This window comes from Manihot esculenta, chromosome 11 (assembly GCF_001659605.2).
Source record: "Manihot esculenta cultivar AM560-2 chromosome 11, M.esculenta_v8, whole genome shotgun sequence".
Lineage (NCBI taxonomy): Eukaryota > Viridiplantae > Streptophyta > Magnoliopsida > Malpighiales > Euphorbiaceae > Manihot > Manihot esculenta.
In genome coordinates this window covers 31,832,758-31,850,631 of record NC_035171.2, presented here as the reverse complement: position 1 = coordinate 31,850,631, position 17,874 = coordinate 31,832,758, and the positions used below count along the sequence as shown (strand labels likewise).

At 31.3% G+C, this 17,874-nt stretch overlaps 3 pseudogenes; 2 read left to right on the top strand and 1 right to left on the bottom strand.

Annotated features, from left to right (window-relative positions):
* LOC122725050 overlaps window positions 1–7,534 on the top strand; it is a 38,751-nt pseudogene extending 31,217 nt beyond the window's left edge.
* On the top strand, window positions 4,664–6,344 carry LOC122725047 (annotated as a pseudogene).
* Window positions 7,535–7,574: 40 nt separating the features above from the next.
* Window positions 7,575–8,978, bottom strand: LOC122725157 (annotated as a pseudogene).
* Between the last annotated feature and the right edge of the window lie 8,896 nt (window positions 8,979–17,874).

The following is a 17,874-nucleotide window of genomic DNA, read 5'->3' as shown; positions in this document are numbered from 1 at the left end:
AATATACATCGAGACTAATATTCTATAACCATTTACATGGTATCAGAGCCCTATTAGGTATCAACTCTTTCCTTTCTTCTGTTTTTTTTTTTTTTTTCCCTGTTCTCGTTGTCTTCGTCATGTCTTCCAACACAACATCCCCTTCTCATCCTGCCGAGTCTTCCACCCAACCTGCTGTTTCCAATTCTTCTCTCCATCCATCTTTTGGAGTTTCTAATATTAAAAATTATGTCAATGAAGCTCTCAATTTCACCAACTACCTTCTCTGGCGTTCTCTCATTATTCCTGTTTTACAGGGTTATGATGTGTATGATCACGTTGATGGTTCAGTTCCTGCACCACCATGTGTATTACCAAATTCTAATGGTGAATCTAAACCAAATCCAGATTTCTTATTATGGAAACAAATTGACCGTCTCGTTTTATCTTGGATTCAGGCTACTCTTAGTCCTGCTATATTGCGTAGTCTCATCAAACCAAATGTTGTTCTTACTGCTCAGCAAGCCTGGGAAGCTATCGAAACTCTGTTTCATGATCAAGCTCATGCAAAACTTCTTCAACTTAAAGCAGACTTTTACAGCACTGTTAAGGATAATTCTACCATTGATGAATATCTTCAGAAATTAAAAACTGTTTATGATTCACTCTGTTCTATTGGTCATGCTATTACTGAGGATGACTTAGTTATGCAGATTCTGGATGGTTTGCCTGTTGAATATGAAAATGTTGTCATCAATTTGACGGGAAAGAAACCTCTTCCTTCTTTTGCGGAGACACGTACTTCTTTATATCTTCAGGAGTTGCGATTGCAAAGTCGCGCAAAGAAACAATCTCAGCCAGTTCCAAATCCGGCAAATTCGCAGACAGCGTTAGTTTCTACTGAACGCAATTCTTCTTCCAATCAACGAGGCCGTGGAGGTCGAGGTCGTGGTGGCCGTAATTCTGGTTACTATAATAACAATGGTGGTGATTCCTATGGCAGAGGGGGTCGTGGTGGTCGTTCTGGACGAGGAGGCCGTGGATATTATTACAATCAATCATCTTCTATGTATCATCCTGGATCCAATTTTTCAGGTTCATACAATGGTGTGCTTGGTCCTCGACCCACTGGTTTTTCTTCACAATATGCTGGTTTTCCACCTCAATCTGCTGGTTTTTCTCAACCCACACAGTGTCAGATTTGTTTAGAATATACCCATATAGCAAGAGATTGCCCACATTTTACTCGTTCTGGACAATTCTCGGGTGATCGTTCCTTTGCTGCGGTTCAATTTCCTGAACCTGTGCATTCTGCGTGGCTACCAGATACAGGTGCTACTTCCCACATGACACCTAATCCAGGTATACTGTCTTCGTGTCTTCCAACTCCCGTTTCTAATACTGTTGTGTTTGGTAATGGACATTCTCTTCCTGTCACTCATATTGGTTCAAATTCTTTTCCATTACCTAGTCGTGATTTACTTTTAAAAGATGTTCTTGTCGTCCCTTCTTTAACTCATAATTTAATTTCTGTTAAGAAATTTGCTCGTGATAATTCCTGTTCAGTTGAGTTTGATCCCAATGGTTTTTGTGTGAAGGATCTCAAGACGCGGACTCCACTTCTCAGTTGCAGTAGTCCAGGGGACCTTTATGAGTTCTCTCCTTCTTCATTTTCGTCTTCTTTGTCTGGTGGTTCTACGAGTCTGATTGCTTCGGCAAATTCATTCGAGTTGTGGCATCGTCGTTTAGGACACCCTAATTCTTCCATTTTGTCAAAGTTATTTCGAACATCTAGTTTTAATAAAGTGTCTTGTACTGCTTGTCGATTGGGCAAGCATACTAAGTTGTCGTTTTCTCATTCTCATGTAAGAGCTTCGGCTCCTTTTGCATTAATTCATTCTGACGTTTGGTCTTCTCCTGTTTCATCTTTTAGTGGCTATCGATATTATGTGGTGTTTATGGATGATTACTCTCGATATGTGTGGTTATATCCTTTAAAACGAAAGAGTGAGGTTTATAATTATTTTGTTTCATTTGTGGCTTTTGTGAAAACCCAATTTGGTGTTTTGATTAAGTGTTTGCAGTGTGATGGAGGTGGCGAATACATTAGCAATCATTTTCAACAGTTTGCTTCTAATAATGGTATCCGTGTGCAATTTTCTTGTCCATATACGCCACAGCAAAATGGCGCGGCTGAACGATTACATCGCACATTAATAAATATGGTCAGAACTTTGCTTACTCAATCCAATTTATCTTTGCACTTTTGGGTGGAGGCTGTGCATATGGCGGTACATTTACATAATATTTTGCCTAGTGAGACATTACAATTTCAATCTCCTTATGAACAATTACTGGGTAAACCGCCTTCTTATACTCATTTACGAGTTTTTGGCTGTTCTTGTTTTCCTAACATAACAGCAACAGTGTCTCATAAGTTGGAAAATCGCTCAATTCATTGTATTTTCCTTGGGTATCCTGATACTTACAAGGGATTTCGTTGTTATAATCCGAAAACTGGCAAAGTGATTATTTCTAGACATGTGCTGTTTGACGAACATCAATTTCCCTTTTTACAGTTCCAGCAACATGTTTCTGCACAACCAGCAGCTTCTGTGCAACGTGGCTTCCATCTTCCTTCATTTCCACGGCAAGTACCATTGTTACAAAGTTGTTCGAGTAATAATAGAGCTCAGAATCAGCAAGCTGTTACCGTACAGGACTGCCGTTCTCCTGTTCATTCAGAACCAACGGATACTGGAAATCAGTCATCTGCGGCTCATTTCGATACCACCAGTCCTGCTGTTGCGGATTCTCCACCTATTGTTCCTAATGAAACAAATAATGCCTTGACTCTTTTTCCTGCAGATTTGGCAATTACAGGTACCTCAACTCAGACTTTGCATCCCATGCAAACTCGTCTCAAAGATGGGATTCGAAAACCAAAGAAAATTTTCTCCTTGACTGCTCATGGTGATCAGAATCAGATTTTGCCCGAACCTCAAACCTATACAGAAGCTCAAAGCCATCATGAATGGAGGAAGGCGATGTCTACTGAATATGACGCATTATTGCGCAATCAGACATGGAAGTTGGTCCCTAAGCCATCCCATGTTAATATTATAGGTTCGAAGTGGGTGTATAAAGTGAAACTTCGATCCGATGGAACTCTCGAACGGTACAAAGCCCGTTTGGTTGCACAAGGATATGCTCAGAAGCCTGGATTGGATTATGATGAAACTTACAGTCCGGTTGTCAAACCAACAACAATTCGGACTGTACTTTCTCTTGCTGTTTCGAGACAATGGCCGGTGCATCAACTAGACGTCAAGAATGCTTTTTTGCATGGGGTTTTGAAAGAAAATGTCTATATGAAACAGCCACGGGGATTTATACATCCTGATTTTCCAGAATATGTATGTCAGCTTCAAAAGGCTCTTTATGGATTGAAGCAGGCGCCGCGGGCGTGGTTTGAGCGTTTTACGAATTTTTTGAAAATGATTGGTTTCAAAGGAAGTCGTGCGGATTCCTCGATGTTTGTGCTGCGTGAGGGACACCACATGGCTGTGTTATTACTTTATGTGGATGATATAGTATTGACAGCATCGTCCCAAACTTTGATGAGTCGGCTATTACAGGTTCTTAAATCGGAATTTGCTATGTCTGATTTAGGAAGTTTGCACTATTTTCTTGGTATATCCGTAAAGCAAAATTTGGATGGGTTGTTTTTGCATCAATATAAATATGCAACGGATTTATTAAAGAGAGCAGGAATGGAGATGGCTAAACCTGTGTCAACACCAACTCTTAATGAGTCCTTGTCTTTGTCATCAGATAGTGCTTTACTCAGTGATCCACAACTATACAGAAGCCTTGTTGGCGATTTACAGTACTTAACTTTTACTCGGCCGGACATTGCTTTTGCTGTTAACCAGGTGTGTCAATTCATGCATAATCCAAGAGAGAAACATATGCTTGCGGTAAAGCGAATTTTACGATATGTCAAGGGGACTGTACATTATGGTTTGCAATTTTATAAGGGTGGTTCGCAGACTTTAACAGCTTATTCTGATGCCGATTGGGCAGGTTGCCATGATACTCGCCGGTCCACTACAGGTTTTTGTCTCTATTTTGGTAAAAATCTGATTTCTTGGTCTGCCAAGAAACAGCCGACTGTTTCACGATCAAGCGCGGAAGCCGAATATAGAGCAGTAGCTAGTACGGTGGCTGAACTGACTTGGATTACTAGTTTATTGCGTGAGCTTGGAATACAGCTTGAAGAGCCACCTGTGGTGTTTTGTGACAACATTAGTACTACATATATGTCAGCTAATCCCATTCAACATGCACGAACTAAGCATATTGAATTGGACATTCATTTTGTACGCGAAAAAGTCATCTCTGGACACCTACAAGTTCATCATATTGCAAGTACTGATCAAACAGCTGATGTGTTTACTAAAGGACTTTCTGGGACACGTTTTCGTTTACTAAGAGACAATCTATGTGTTATGCCACACATTGATTGAGGGGGGATATTAGATAACAATACAGCTGTGATTAGTTATTGTAGATAAGTCTCTTCTGTAACTGAATAGCTTAGAGTCTTATCCTTTGTATTCTATAAATACTTATAATTATAGAAGTAATATACATCGAGACTAATATTCTATAACCATTTACAAAACCTTGGGCCACAGGATTGAGTGGGCAACTTCAGAAAGCATTTGTAACTGGTAATTCTTCTTCCCAAGTGGAAAAGTTATATTTTGTACGAGGGTGTGAGGTTTCAAACTTCAAACCATTTTACATGTGCATCTAGAGTGTAAGCTGCTCCACATCTTTCTTCCATATGGTGTGTCCGTGTTCAACCCTTTTTGGCTATCTACTTGCATGACTCAAGATTTGCATTTCAGGTGTACCGAAGCTTAAAAAAGATCTGAGCTTGAAGAAGGCTGTGAAGATTTCAGTAGTGTAATTGGTTCTTCACCAATTGGTACACAGTACAAGGGAACATTGTCCAGTGGCATTGAAATAGCTGTGGCCTCAGTTGCAGTAACATCTTCCAAGGATTGGCCTAAGCATTTGGAAGTTCAATTTAGGAAGAAGGTACTTTATGAGCTAATCACATTGAACTATAAGGACTTATGATGCAACCTCGTTTTCTAATTCCTTCAGATATTTTCTTTCAGATTGAGACATTATCAAAAGTGAATCACAAGAATTTTATCAACCTTTTTGGATATTGTGAGGAGGAGGATATTTTACTTCATTTCTCTTCTCTTCAATTCCTACTGGTAAATGTGAACAAACTTGCATGGTTTCATTGCTTTATGGCGTTTTGAATTCTAACAAGCTTGAACTCTTCAAAATTTGGCTCGACTCGATTCGTTTACACCCCTACTTATTTATTATTTTATAAATTTACAACAGTTGAATTTTCATAAAATGTTGAACTTATGTTTATTGACTTGTTTATTTTGTTTGAAATAAGTTTAACTTTTTCCTTTCACTTCCTGTTTCAAATCAAGAAATTTGTAAAAATTTAACTTAATTTATTTTTTTACCAATTTTTAAATTGAAAATGAAAAATTAATTCTTTTTAATTTAATAAATAATTTTAAGTAAAACTATAATTCATATATGATTTATTTCAAGTGACACATCAAAAAATAATTTTAAATGCTATTGAAAATTAGTTTGGAAATATTTATTTGTTTGGAAATTTTACGATTAAAAAAAATAATGATTATGTTTTTTTAGCAATTTCTATTCGACGTATTGAGCGTAATGCTCAAACGACAATCTACTTTTTACTATCTAGATTCGGCCCGGTGGAAATTGCCCATTGAAATTGACCCGACTCAAATAAATTAAATGAGCTTTCAGTAATTGCCCAACCGAATCCGATGATCCATGCTTGTGACCCATGAGCATGTAGTTATTAGTTAACAAGATTTTTTTTTTTTGCAATATTCGTTTTTTATTAATTGGTGTGATTTGTTCGCTGGAAGGAGTCTGTAACAACTCTGCCCGATAACCAAGGGACTGATACAAACGCCATAATTAGTTTCCAAAGAGCAGCCCATTTTGCAATTGGTAAATTAATATAAACATAAATTTCGCTTTCTACATGTGATCTAAGCTATTATGTTAAACAAACAAATCCTTCGCAGGAAATTGTTTTGAACGTGTGCAACTTTTCCGTTAAGCTAACCATTGTTGTTCTCTCAGCTAATGCCAAGAACATCAAATTGTTTGAACGTGTTGATTTGTGTGTTATCTGTGATAGCTTTGAGGAGACACAACCAAACTTCACTTCTGGAGATCATATGAAGATCCAACCTACTCTCATACCCTCCTAACTCTGACAGAATGAAACTCCATGTCAGTAACATGATATGTGCGCATTTCAAGATGTTTTTTTTTTGTTTCTATCTCTTTTATCTTCATGATATTCTAAACAATCTTTTACATTTTTTTCCTTTTTCCAACAGGGTTATGCAATTAGCTTTCCAACAGGGTTATGCAATTAGCTTTCCAACAGGATTATGCAATTATCTAATGCAGCCTTTTTTTCTTTCACCAATTTCCATTATATATTGCAATCTCAAAAAAAAAAAAAATCCATTATATGTTTTTATCTATTTATTTGTCTTTCCTGGATGTGAAACTTCTGTTAATGTATTTGTTTTTTCCAAAAATGAGATTCTTAAATGTTTGTAGTGAATTCCTTTACTACTGAATCATATATGGGTTTTCTATTTGATGATGACATACAGTAGTGTATATTAATAACTACAGAACAATTTGATCATTTTCCTTCTTCATTTTAATGAACCGAAACATTATGTGGTCATTCTAGCATTTACTCTAAAGCCTTGACTGATAGAGCGAACACTTGTGAACTTTCACTAAGAAAACGTCTAGCTGTGTACATATATTAACATTAATATTGCCTTATGCAGCTGTTGAAATTGAAGGCTATCTAGAAAAATAAGTCAATCAACCATCTGATGAATGCAAGGCAAGCAGACAGGTAAAGTAATTTAATTAAAGAAGCTCTTATGTATGATCATGTTAGCTTAACAAAAGACGATAAAAGTTTATCTGATCTTGAAAGAGGGGTTGAAACAGGATCTATGGGGTCAAGGGCTTAATAAATGGCAAAAAAGAAGACATGCAACTCGCACAATGAATCAGGAAGAAACCATGATTCCAGGCCAAATATACCAGTCATGGCTTCAAAATGCTTCTGATATTGCCTCTAGAAGAGGAATAAAATGAAAGGTTCGTGCTTGCTCTTCAACATGGTTCACTTTTCTAACCTGGGCAATGAATCTTTTGATTATCATGTAAGTTAGGAGACAATTGGATAGGCTAAGAATATACTAACATGTCCACCATTGTTTAAAATTTCAATTGTTGGATGTATCTACCCTTGCAAAACAAACATTAAAGTGAAAAGCAAAGGAGCCTTGGACAACATACTGCATATTTTGCAGGAATGCAGGGATATTATGTCTTATTGGAGTAGCTAACCTGATGGATCTGCCACCTCTGTTCCTTATTGATGATTTATGTGCATATGAATATAGAGAAATATATAAATTTCAATTAAAAATTTTTAATTTAACAGTTAACAATCTATTAACTTAACTAGCATTGATACTATATCTTTGTGCCCTTTGATAGCTGCTGCACGCAAGGCTGTGAAGCCATATTGATCTTTATAGTTTTCGTTTGCACCTTTCTTTAGTAATGATTCAAGGTGTTCCAAGTTCCCTCGCCTGGCCGCCATTAGCACTACTTCTCCACGTTCCAGAGTCTCCAGAATCTCCTCCGGCGTCGTCGTCAATAAAGAAAGGTTCTTAATAATGTAGTCTGAATTATTTGAAGCTGGATTCTCTAGTTTGTGACTATATTTAGATGTCCCTTGTCCCGAGCAACATCAAAAGCTGAACGGCCATGATTATCTGCGATTGTGGGGTCAGAACCCATCTCAATTAGCATCTCTACCATCTTATGGTCACCATTTGCCGCTGCTCTATACAGTGCAGTCCTGCCATCTTTGCTCTTAGCATCCTTATCTGCACCGGATTCCACCAATACCCTAGCGCACTTGATATTCCCTCTACCTGCCGCCAAATGCAACGGTGTCCTTCCTTCTTTATCTCTCAAATCCAATGGCCCAAAACTATCCAATGAATCCAAAACTTCGTCCGTCCGATCAAATGCTATTGCCACGTGCAGCTCGCACCAGCCTTTGGATTGCCACTTTGCGTCCATTTGATGAAAGCCCACATCATCCGCTTTCGCCCGTGCGTCAATCTTCAACCCAGCTTCAAGCAGTAAGTTCACCATACCCTCAGGGTCAGCCAACTCAGTAGCAACTCGAAGGAGCGACTCAGCCTCTCTCGGTGACAACTCAGAAAGTATCGACCTCTGCCTCTTTATTATATTCTTCACAGAGTTAACATCCCCACTGCTGACAGCGTGCCGGAGAAGAAACGGACCGACGAAGGCAACCTTGAGCTTAAAATCTTGAGTTGACCAGAGAGGAAGGGAAGAGAACCATGAGTTGAGAGAATCGGGGTTAGTCAAATCGGATGAATTGGGAGGAAACGGTCGGAGGGAGAACGAGGGAAAGAGGATGGGAGATGGGTTTGTGGTCTGAGTATGATTTGAAAGATGGTAGAGGATGAAGGAGGGATAAGCCCAGTTGGTGGATTAACCAGGAACTTGTGCGCGCTGAAGTTTGGACCTTGAATGCTATTGGGGTAGTGGCGGAGAGAGACCTGAGGCGGACGTTGGCTCGGCATTTGAAATTGAGCATAAAGTCTAGACGAACCTCTGAGTCTGATACTACGATGAGCGGCCTCTCCATTAATGGAGATGGAGAAGTCAGAAATGGGGAAATGGCCTGTACGTTGTGATGATTGATGAAGAGGAAAGACATTCCCCGAAATTAAGCAATTAAAAATATTAGCATGCATTGCCATGTTTTTTTTCCCGATTGGCTCCATCATTTTTTTGCAAATATTAATATTAAAAACCATAAATACTTAATTACCATAACTTCAAATCTTTCCAAGTAAACTTGACTATATATATAATTACTTTCTTTCTTACTAAATCCTAATTTAGAATAAATATTTCATCTCTGAACATCCCCAAAACCAAGGATTTAAAAATATTACCATGTGCTGCATTGCTATTTTTTTTCAATTGGCTCCATCGTTTTTGCAAATATTAATATTAAAAACCCATAAATAATTAATTACCATAACTTCAAATCTTTCCAAGCAAACTTGACTATATATATAATTACTTTCCTTCATATTAAATCTTAATTTAGAATAAATATTTCATCTCTGAACATCCCGAAATCAAGAAATTAAAAATATTACCATGTGCTGCATTGCTATTTTTTCCCGATTGGCTCCATCTTTTTTTGCAAATATTAATATTAAAAACCATAAATACTTAATTACCATAACTTCAAATCTTTCCAAGTAAACTTGACTATATATATAATTACTTTCTTTCTTACTAAATCCTAATTTAGAATAAATATTTCATCTCTGAACATCCCCAAAACCAAGGAATTAAAAATATTACCATGTGCTGCATTGCTATTTTTTCTCAATTGGCTCCATCGTTTTTGCAAATATTAATATTAAAAACCCATAAATAATTAATTACCATAACTTCAAATCTTTCCAAGCAAACTTGACTATATATATAATTACTTTCCTTCATATTAAATCTTAATTTAGAATAAATATTTCATCTCTGAACATCCCGAAATCAAGAAATTAAAAATATTACCATGTGCTGCATTGCTATTTTTTCCCGATTGGCTCCATCTTTTTTTGCAAATATTAATATTAAAAACCATAAATACTTAATTACCATAACTTCAAATCTTTCCAAGAAAACTTGACTATATATATAATTACTTTCTTTCTTACTAAATCCTAATTTAGAATAAATATTTCATCTCTGAACATCCCCAAAACCAAGGAATTAAAAATATTACCATGTGCTGCATTGCTATTTTTTCTCAATTGGCTCCATCGTTTTTGCAAATATTAATATTAAAAACCCATAAATAATTAATTACCATAACTTCAAATCTTTCCAAGCAAACTTGACTATATATATAATTACTTTCCTTCATATTAAATCTTAATTTAGAATAAATATTTCATCTCTAAACATCCCGAAACAAAGAAATTAAAAATATTATCATGTGCTGCATTGCCATTTTTTTCCGATTGGCTCCATCTTTTTTTGCAAATATTAATATTAAAAACCCATAAATAATTAATTACCATAACTTCAAATCTTTCCAAGTAAACTTGACTATATATATAATTACTTTCTTTCTTACTAAATCCTAATTTAGAATAAATATTTCATCTCTGAACATCCCCGAAACCAAGGAATTAAAAATATTACCATGTGCTACATTGCTATGTTTTCCTAATTGGCTCCATCGTTTTTGCAAATATTAATATTAAAAACCCATAAATAATTAATTACCACAACTTCAAATCTTTCCAAACAAACTTGACTATATATATAATTACTTTCCTTCATATTAAATCTTAATTTAGAATAAATATTTCATCTCTGAACATCTCGAAACCAAGAAATTAAAAATATTACCATGTGCTGCATTGCCATTTTTTCCCGATTGGCTCCATCGTTTTTGCAAATATTAATATTAAAAACCCATAAATAATTAATTACCATAACTTCAAATATTTCCAAGCAAACTTGACTATATATATAATTACTTTCCTTCATATTAAATCTTAATTTAGAATAAATATTTCATCTCTGAACATCCCGAAACCAAGAAATTAAAAATATTACCATGTGCTGCATTGCCATTTTTTCCGGATTGGCTCCATCTTTTTTTGCAAATATTAATATTAAAAACCCATAAATAATTAATTACCATAACTTCAAATCTTTCCAAGCAAACTTGACTATATATATAATTACTTTCCTTCATATTAAATCTTAATTTAGAATAAATATTTCATCTCTGAACATCCCGAAATCAAGAAATTAAAAATATTACCATGTGCTGCATTGCTATTTTTTCCCGATTGGCTCCATCTTTTTTTGCAAATATTAATATTAAAAACCATAAATACTTAATTACCATAACTTCAAATCTTTCCAAGTAAACTTGACTATATATATAATTACTTTCTTTCTTACTAAATCCTAATTTAGAATAAATATTTCATCTCTGAACATCCCCAAAACCAAGGAATTAAAAATATTACCATGTGCTGCATTGCTATTTTTTCTCAATTGGCTCCATCGTTTTTGCAAATATTAATATTAAAAACCCATAAATAATTAATTACCATAACTTCAAATCTTTCCAAGCAAACTTGACTATATATATAATTACTTTCCTTCATATTAAATCTTAATTTAGAATAAATATTTCATCTCTGAACATCCCGAAATCAAGAAATTAAAAATATTACCATGTGCTGCATTGCTATTTTTTCCCGATTGGCTCCATCTTTTTTTGCAAATATTAATATTAAAAACCATAAATACTTAATTACCATAACTTCAAATCTTTCCAAGTAAACTTGACTATATATATAATTACTTTCTTTCTTACTAAATCCTAATTTAGAATAAATATTTCATCTCTGAACATCCCCAAAACCAAGGAATTAAAAATATTACCATGTGCTGCATTGCTATTTTTTCTCAATTGGCTCCATCGTTTTTGCAAATATTAATATTAAAAACCCATAAATAATTAATTACCATAACTTCAAATCTTTCCAAGCAAACTTGACTATATATATAATTACTTTCCTTCATATTAAATCTTAATTTAGAATAAATATTTCATCTCTAAACATCCCGAAACAAAGAAATTAAAAATATTATCATGTGCTGCATTGCCATTTTTTTCCGATTGGCTCCATCTTTTTTTGCAAATATTAATATTAAAAACCCATAAATAATTAATTACCATAACTTCAAATCTTTCCAAGTAAACTTGACTATATATATAATTACTTTCTTTCTTACTAAATCCTAATTTAGAATAAATATTTCATCTCTGAACATCCCCGAAACCAAGGAATTAAAAATATTACCATGTGCTACATTGCTATGTTTTCCTAATTGGCTCCATCGTTTTTGCAAATATTAATATTAAAAACCCATAAATAATTAATTACCACAACTTCAAATCTTTCCAAACAAACTTGACTATATATATAATTACTTTCCTTCATATTAAATCTTAATTTAGAATAAATATTTCATCTCTGAACATCTCGAAACCAAGAAATTAAAAATATTACCATGTGCTGCATTGCCATTTTTTCCCGATTGGCTCCATCGTTTTTGCAAATATTAATATTAAAAACCCATAAATAATTAATTACCATAACTTCAAATATTTCCAAGCAAACTTGACTATATATATAATTACTTTCCTTCATATTAAATCTTAATTTAGAATAAATATTTCATCTCTGAACATCCCGAAACCAAGAAATTAAAAATATTACCATGTGCTGCATTGCCATTTTTTCCGGATTGGCTCCATCTTTTTTTGCAAATATTAATATTAAAAACCCATAAATAATTAATTACCATAACTTCAAATCTTTCCAAGCAAACTTGACTATATATATAATTACTTTCCTTCATATTAAATCTTAATTTAGAATAAATATTTACCTCTGAACATCCCGAAACCAAGAAATTAAAAATATTACCATGTGCTGCATTGCCATTTTTTCCCGATTGGCTCTATCGTTTTTGCAAATATTAATATTAAAAACCATAAATAATTAATTACCATAACTTCAAATCTTTCCAAGTAAACTTGACTATATATATAATTACTTTCTTTCTTACTAAATCCTAATTTAGAATAAATATTTTATCTCTGAACATCCCCGAAACCAAGGAATTAAAAATATTACCATGTGCTGCATTGCTATTTTTTCCCAATTGGCTCCATCGTTTTTGCCAATATTAATATTAAAAACCCATAAATAATTAATTATCATAACTTCAAATCTTTCCAAGCAAACTTGACTATATATATAATTACTTTTCTTCATATTAAATCTTAATTTAGAATAAATATTTCATCTCTGAACATCCCGAAATCAAGAAATTAAAAATATTACCATGTGCTGCATTGCTATTTTTTCCCGATTGGCTCCATCTTTTTTTGCAAATATTAATATTAAAAACCATAAATACTTAATTACCATAACTTCAAATCTTTCCAAGTAAACTTGACTATATATATAATTACTTTCTTTCTTACTAAATCCTAATTTAGAATAAATATTTCATCTCTGAACATCCCCAAAACCAAGGAATTAAAAATATTACCATGTGCTGCATTGCTATTTTTTCTCAATTGGCTCCATCGTTTTTGCAAATATTAATATTAAAGACCCATAAATAATTAATTACCATAACTTCAAATCTTTCCAAGCAAACTTGACTATATATATAATTACTTTCCTTCATATTAAATCTTAATTTAGAATAAATATTTCATCTCTGAACATCCCGAAACAAAGAAATTAAAAATATTATCATGTGCTGCATTGCCATTTTTTTCCGATTGGCTCCATCTTTTTTTGCAAATATTAATATTAAAAACCCATAAATAATTAATTACCATAACTTCAAATCTTTCCAAGTAAACTTGATTATATATATAATTACTTTCTTTCTTACTAAATCCTAATTTAGAATAAATATTTCATCTCTGAACATCCCCGAAACCAAGGAATTAAAAATATTACCATGTGCTACATTGCTATGTTTTCCTAATTGGCTCCATCGTTTTTGCAAATATTAATATTAAAAACCCATAAATAATTAATTACCACAACTTCAAATCTTTCCAAACAAACTTGACTATATATATAATTACTTTCCTTCATATTAAATCTTAATTTAGAATAAATATTTCATCTCTAAACATCTCGAAACCAAGAAATTAAAAATATTACCATGTGCTGCATTGCCATTTTTTCCCGATTGGCTCCATCGTTTTTGCAAATATTAATATTAAAAACCCATAAATAATTAATTACCATAACTTCAAATATTTCCAAGCAAACTTGACTATATATATAATTACTTTCCTTCATATTAAATCTTAATTTAGAATAAATATTTCATCTCTGAACATCCCGAAACCAAGAAATTAAAAATATTACCATGTGCTGCATTGCCATTTTTTCCGGATTGGCTCCATCTTTTTTTGCAAATATTAATATTAAAAACCCATAAATAATTAATTACCATAACTTCAAATCTTTCCAAGCAAACTTGACTATATATATAATTACTTTCCTTCATATTAAATCTTAATTTAGAATAAATATTTTATCTCTGAACATCCCGAAACCAAGAAATTAAAAATATTACCATGTGCTGCATTGCCATTTTTTCCCGATTGGCTCCATCGTTTTTGCAAATATTAATATTAAAAACCATAAATAATTAATTACCATAACTTCAAATCTTTTCAAGTAAACTTGACTATATATATAATTACTTTCTTTCTTACTAAATCCTAATTTAGAATAAATATTTTATCTCTGAACATCCCCGAAACCAAGGAATTAAAAATATTACCATGTGCTGCATTGCTATTTTTTCCCAATTGGCTCCATCGTTTTTGCAAATATTAATATTAAAAACCCATAAATAATTAATTACCATAACTTCAAATCTTTCCAAGCAAACTTGACTATATATATAATTACTTTCCTTCATATTAAATCTTAATTTAGAATAAATATTTCATCTCTGAACATCTCGAAACCAAGAAATTAAAAATATTACCATGTGCTGCATTGCCAATTTTTCCCGATTGGCTCCATCGTTTTTGCAAATATTAATATTAAAAACTCATAAATAATTAATTACCATAACTTCAAATTTTTCCAAGCAAACTTGACTATATATATATAATTACTTTCCTTCTTACTAAATCCAAATTTAGAATAAATATTTCATATCTCTGAACATCCCCAAAACAAAGAAATTAAAAATATTACTATGTGCTGCATTGCCATTTTTTTTCCAAATTAAGTTTTAAAATTAAAATTTTTAATTAAAAAATTTTATTTATAAATTATTAATTAAAATTATGTAAATATGGTATTAATTTGAGTCATAATAATTGATTTTAGAATGAATTTAAATAATTTAATATAAATTTTCATCGTATTTGAACGAGTTCAATTATTAAAAATATTAACCGATTTAGCATAGGGTGGTTTTTTGTGAATGTTCTTTCATTATTATTTTAGAGAGATGAACAATAAAATTCATTTTATATCATTTGTTAAATCACATCATTGTTTATACTTTAAAAATAAATAATTAAATTAAATTTAAAATAGTTATATTACACATTTTATTGATGTTTGTAAATGTTTCTCTCATAAATTCAGTTTTAAATGTATTTATTAAAAACCATTTTAGTTTTAAAAGTTGACTCATCAAAATCCCGTTTGGATAGATTAGTGGTGCACAAGTTGAATTAAAATGGAAAAATTAAAAGGAGAAATTTTTAAGTGAATTAGATTTATTATGAAGTTAATAGATATTAAAGGCACTCCGAGGCTTAGCCTGGTGGAAAATGCATCCTAGTAGACTTGACAGGTCTAAGGTTCTACTCCCCCAATTCCTATTTCAAAAAAAAAAAAAAAAAGATATTAAAGTGAATTTTATTTATTATTTTATAATATAATTTATTATTTATAATTTTAAAAATTTATTAATCTATAATAAATTGGATCCAAATATATACTTCCCATCAAATGTACTTAAAAATAACTCAATTTATTGATTTATTGGTTTATAAAAAACATTTTCGTCAATTTTATAGTAAACAATATTTTATTAATAATAATATTAGTCAATATACTAATATGTAGAATGCTTTCGGGTGAGCATTTATTAAATTTTAAAAATTAAACTCTATCTTATTTTATTTTGTCAATTTTATAACAAACAACATTAAAAAAAGTACGAGATAAATTTAAATATTGTATCATAAAAAGCTACTACTCAATTTAAATAAATAATGTAATGCATGGTAGTCAATTTAAGGTCAACGTGAAAGATGAAATTAGAGATTTACGCCCATATTCTAAAATTCTTAAATATTGATTTCAATTCAACGATTTCATGCAAAAAAAAGTGACATACAACAAATTTTAATTTGATTTAATGAAAAATAAAACAACTTAATTAAATTGATGTTGATTTTATTTTAATTTTGCTTCAAAACCTAACAGATTACTATTTAAATTCAAAATAAAAACCGAACCATGACTCAATTGGGAATGTAATTCCTTTTGTTTGCTCCGCATTTTCTAATTTTTAAATGTGAGTCCATACTGATAATTCTCATTTTTTAATAAAATTTTGGGATGCAAATTAGATACTTTGAATGTAGCTTCACTTATTAAGGACGGATGATTATTCATCTAACTCATTTTAGGATGAGGTTAGGAAAAATCATATAAGCATATGGATAAGATTTGATGATAAGAGTCTTTTTTCTGTAATATTAACTGTTTTATTAAACTATTAACTGATTATTCACCTTATTTAGTAGGGAATAGCAGTTATGTTAGTGATTACTTGAATATAAAAGATAATTTTTTATAATTTATTTTTTTAATCACTAAATCAAAATATTAAGCATTAAGAAAAAATTATTACTTAATTTTTATAAAAAATTTTAATTTTAAAAAATATATTAAAATATTTTAAATATTTTAAAAAATTTATTAGTAAATGATTAGGTTAATTTTATTCATTAAATATTTTACTATTTAATATTTATAATTTTAAAAATTTATTAATTAATATTTTAGATATTTAAAAAGTTTATTAATTAATTTTTATATTCATAACATTTTAAATTCTTTTATAATATTTAACCTTAAAATTAATAAAAAATAATTATTATTTTTTAAAAAAATATTAAAAATATTTTAATATATTTTTTAAAATTAAAAAATTAATTAGTTTTCTTATACCATATACACTAAAAAATATTTTTTTCCTTACTAAGATGGAAGTAGCGGGAAGAAACCATTGTGATCCTATGACATCTTTTATTCTAGAAATGATATTAAAATTTCAATAATGATTTCTGAGTTGTTCCTGCACATGCATTTGCTCATACATATGGCACAATTAAGTTCTATAGTCGTAAACAGAATTATTTAGGGATTGGCAGATCTCAATGCACCCCTCTGGCTACTAGTGAATATCCCCGAAATCAAGAAATTAAAAATATTACCATGTGCTGCATTACCATTCTTTTCTAATTTGCTTCATCTTTTTTGCAAATATTAATATTAAAAACCCATAAATAATTAATTACCATAACTTCAAATTTTTCCAAGCAAACTTGACTATATATATAATTACTTTCCTTCTTACTAAATCCAAATTTATAATAAATATTTCATATCTCTGAACATCCCCGAAACAAAGAAATTAAAAATATTACCATGTGCTGCATTGCCATTTTTTTCCAATTAGCTCCATTTTTTTTTGTAAATATTAATATTAAAAATCCATAAATAATTAATTACCATAACTTCAAATCTTTCCAAGCAAACTTGACTATATATATATAATTACTTTCCTTCTTAGTAAATCCAAATTTAGAATAAATATTTCATATCTCTGAACATCCTCGAAACCAAGGAATTAAAAATATTACCATGTACTGCATTGTAATTTTTTCCCAATTGGCTGACATCTTTTTTGCAAATATTAATATTAAAAACTCAAATAATTAATTACCATAACTTCAAATTTTTCCAA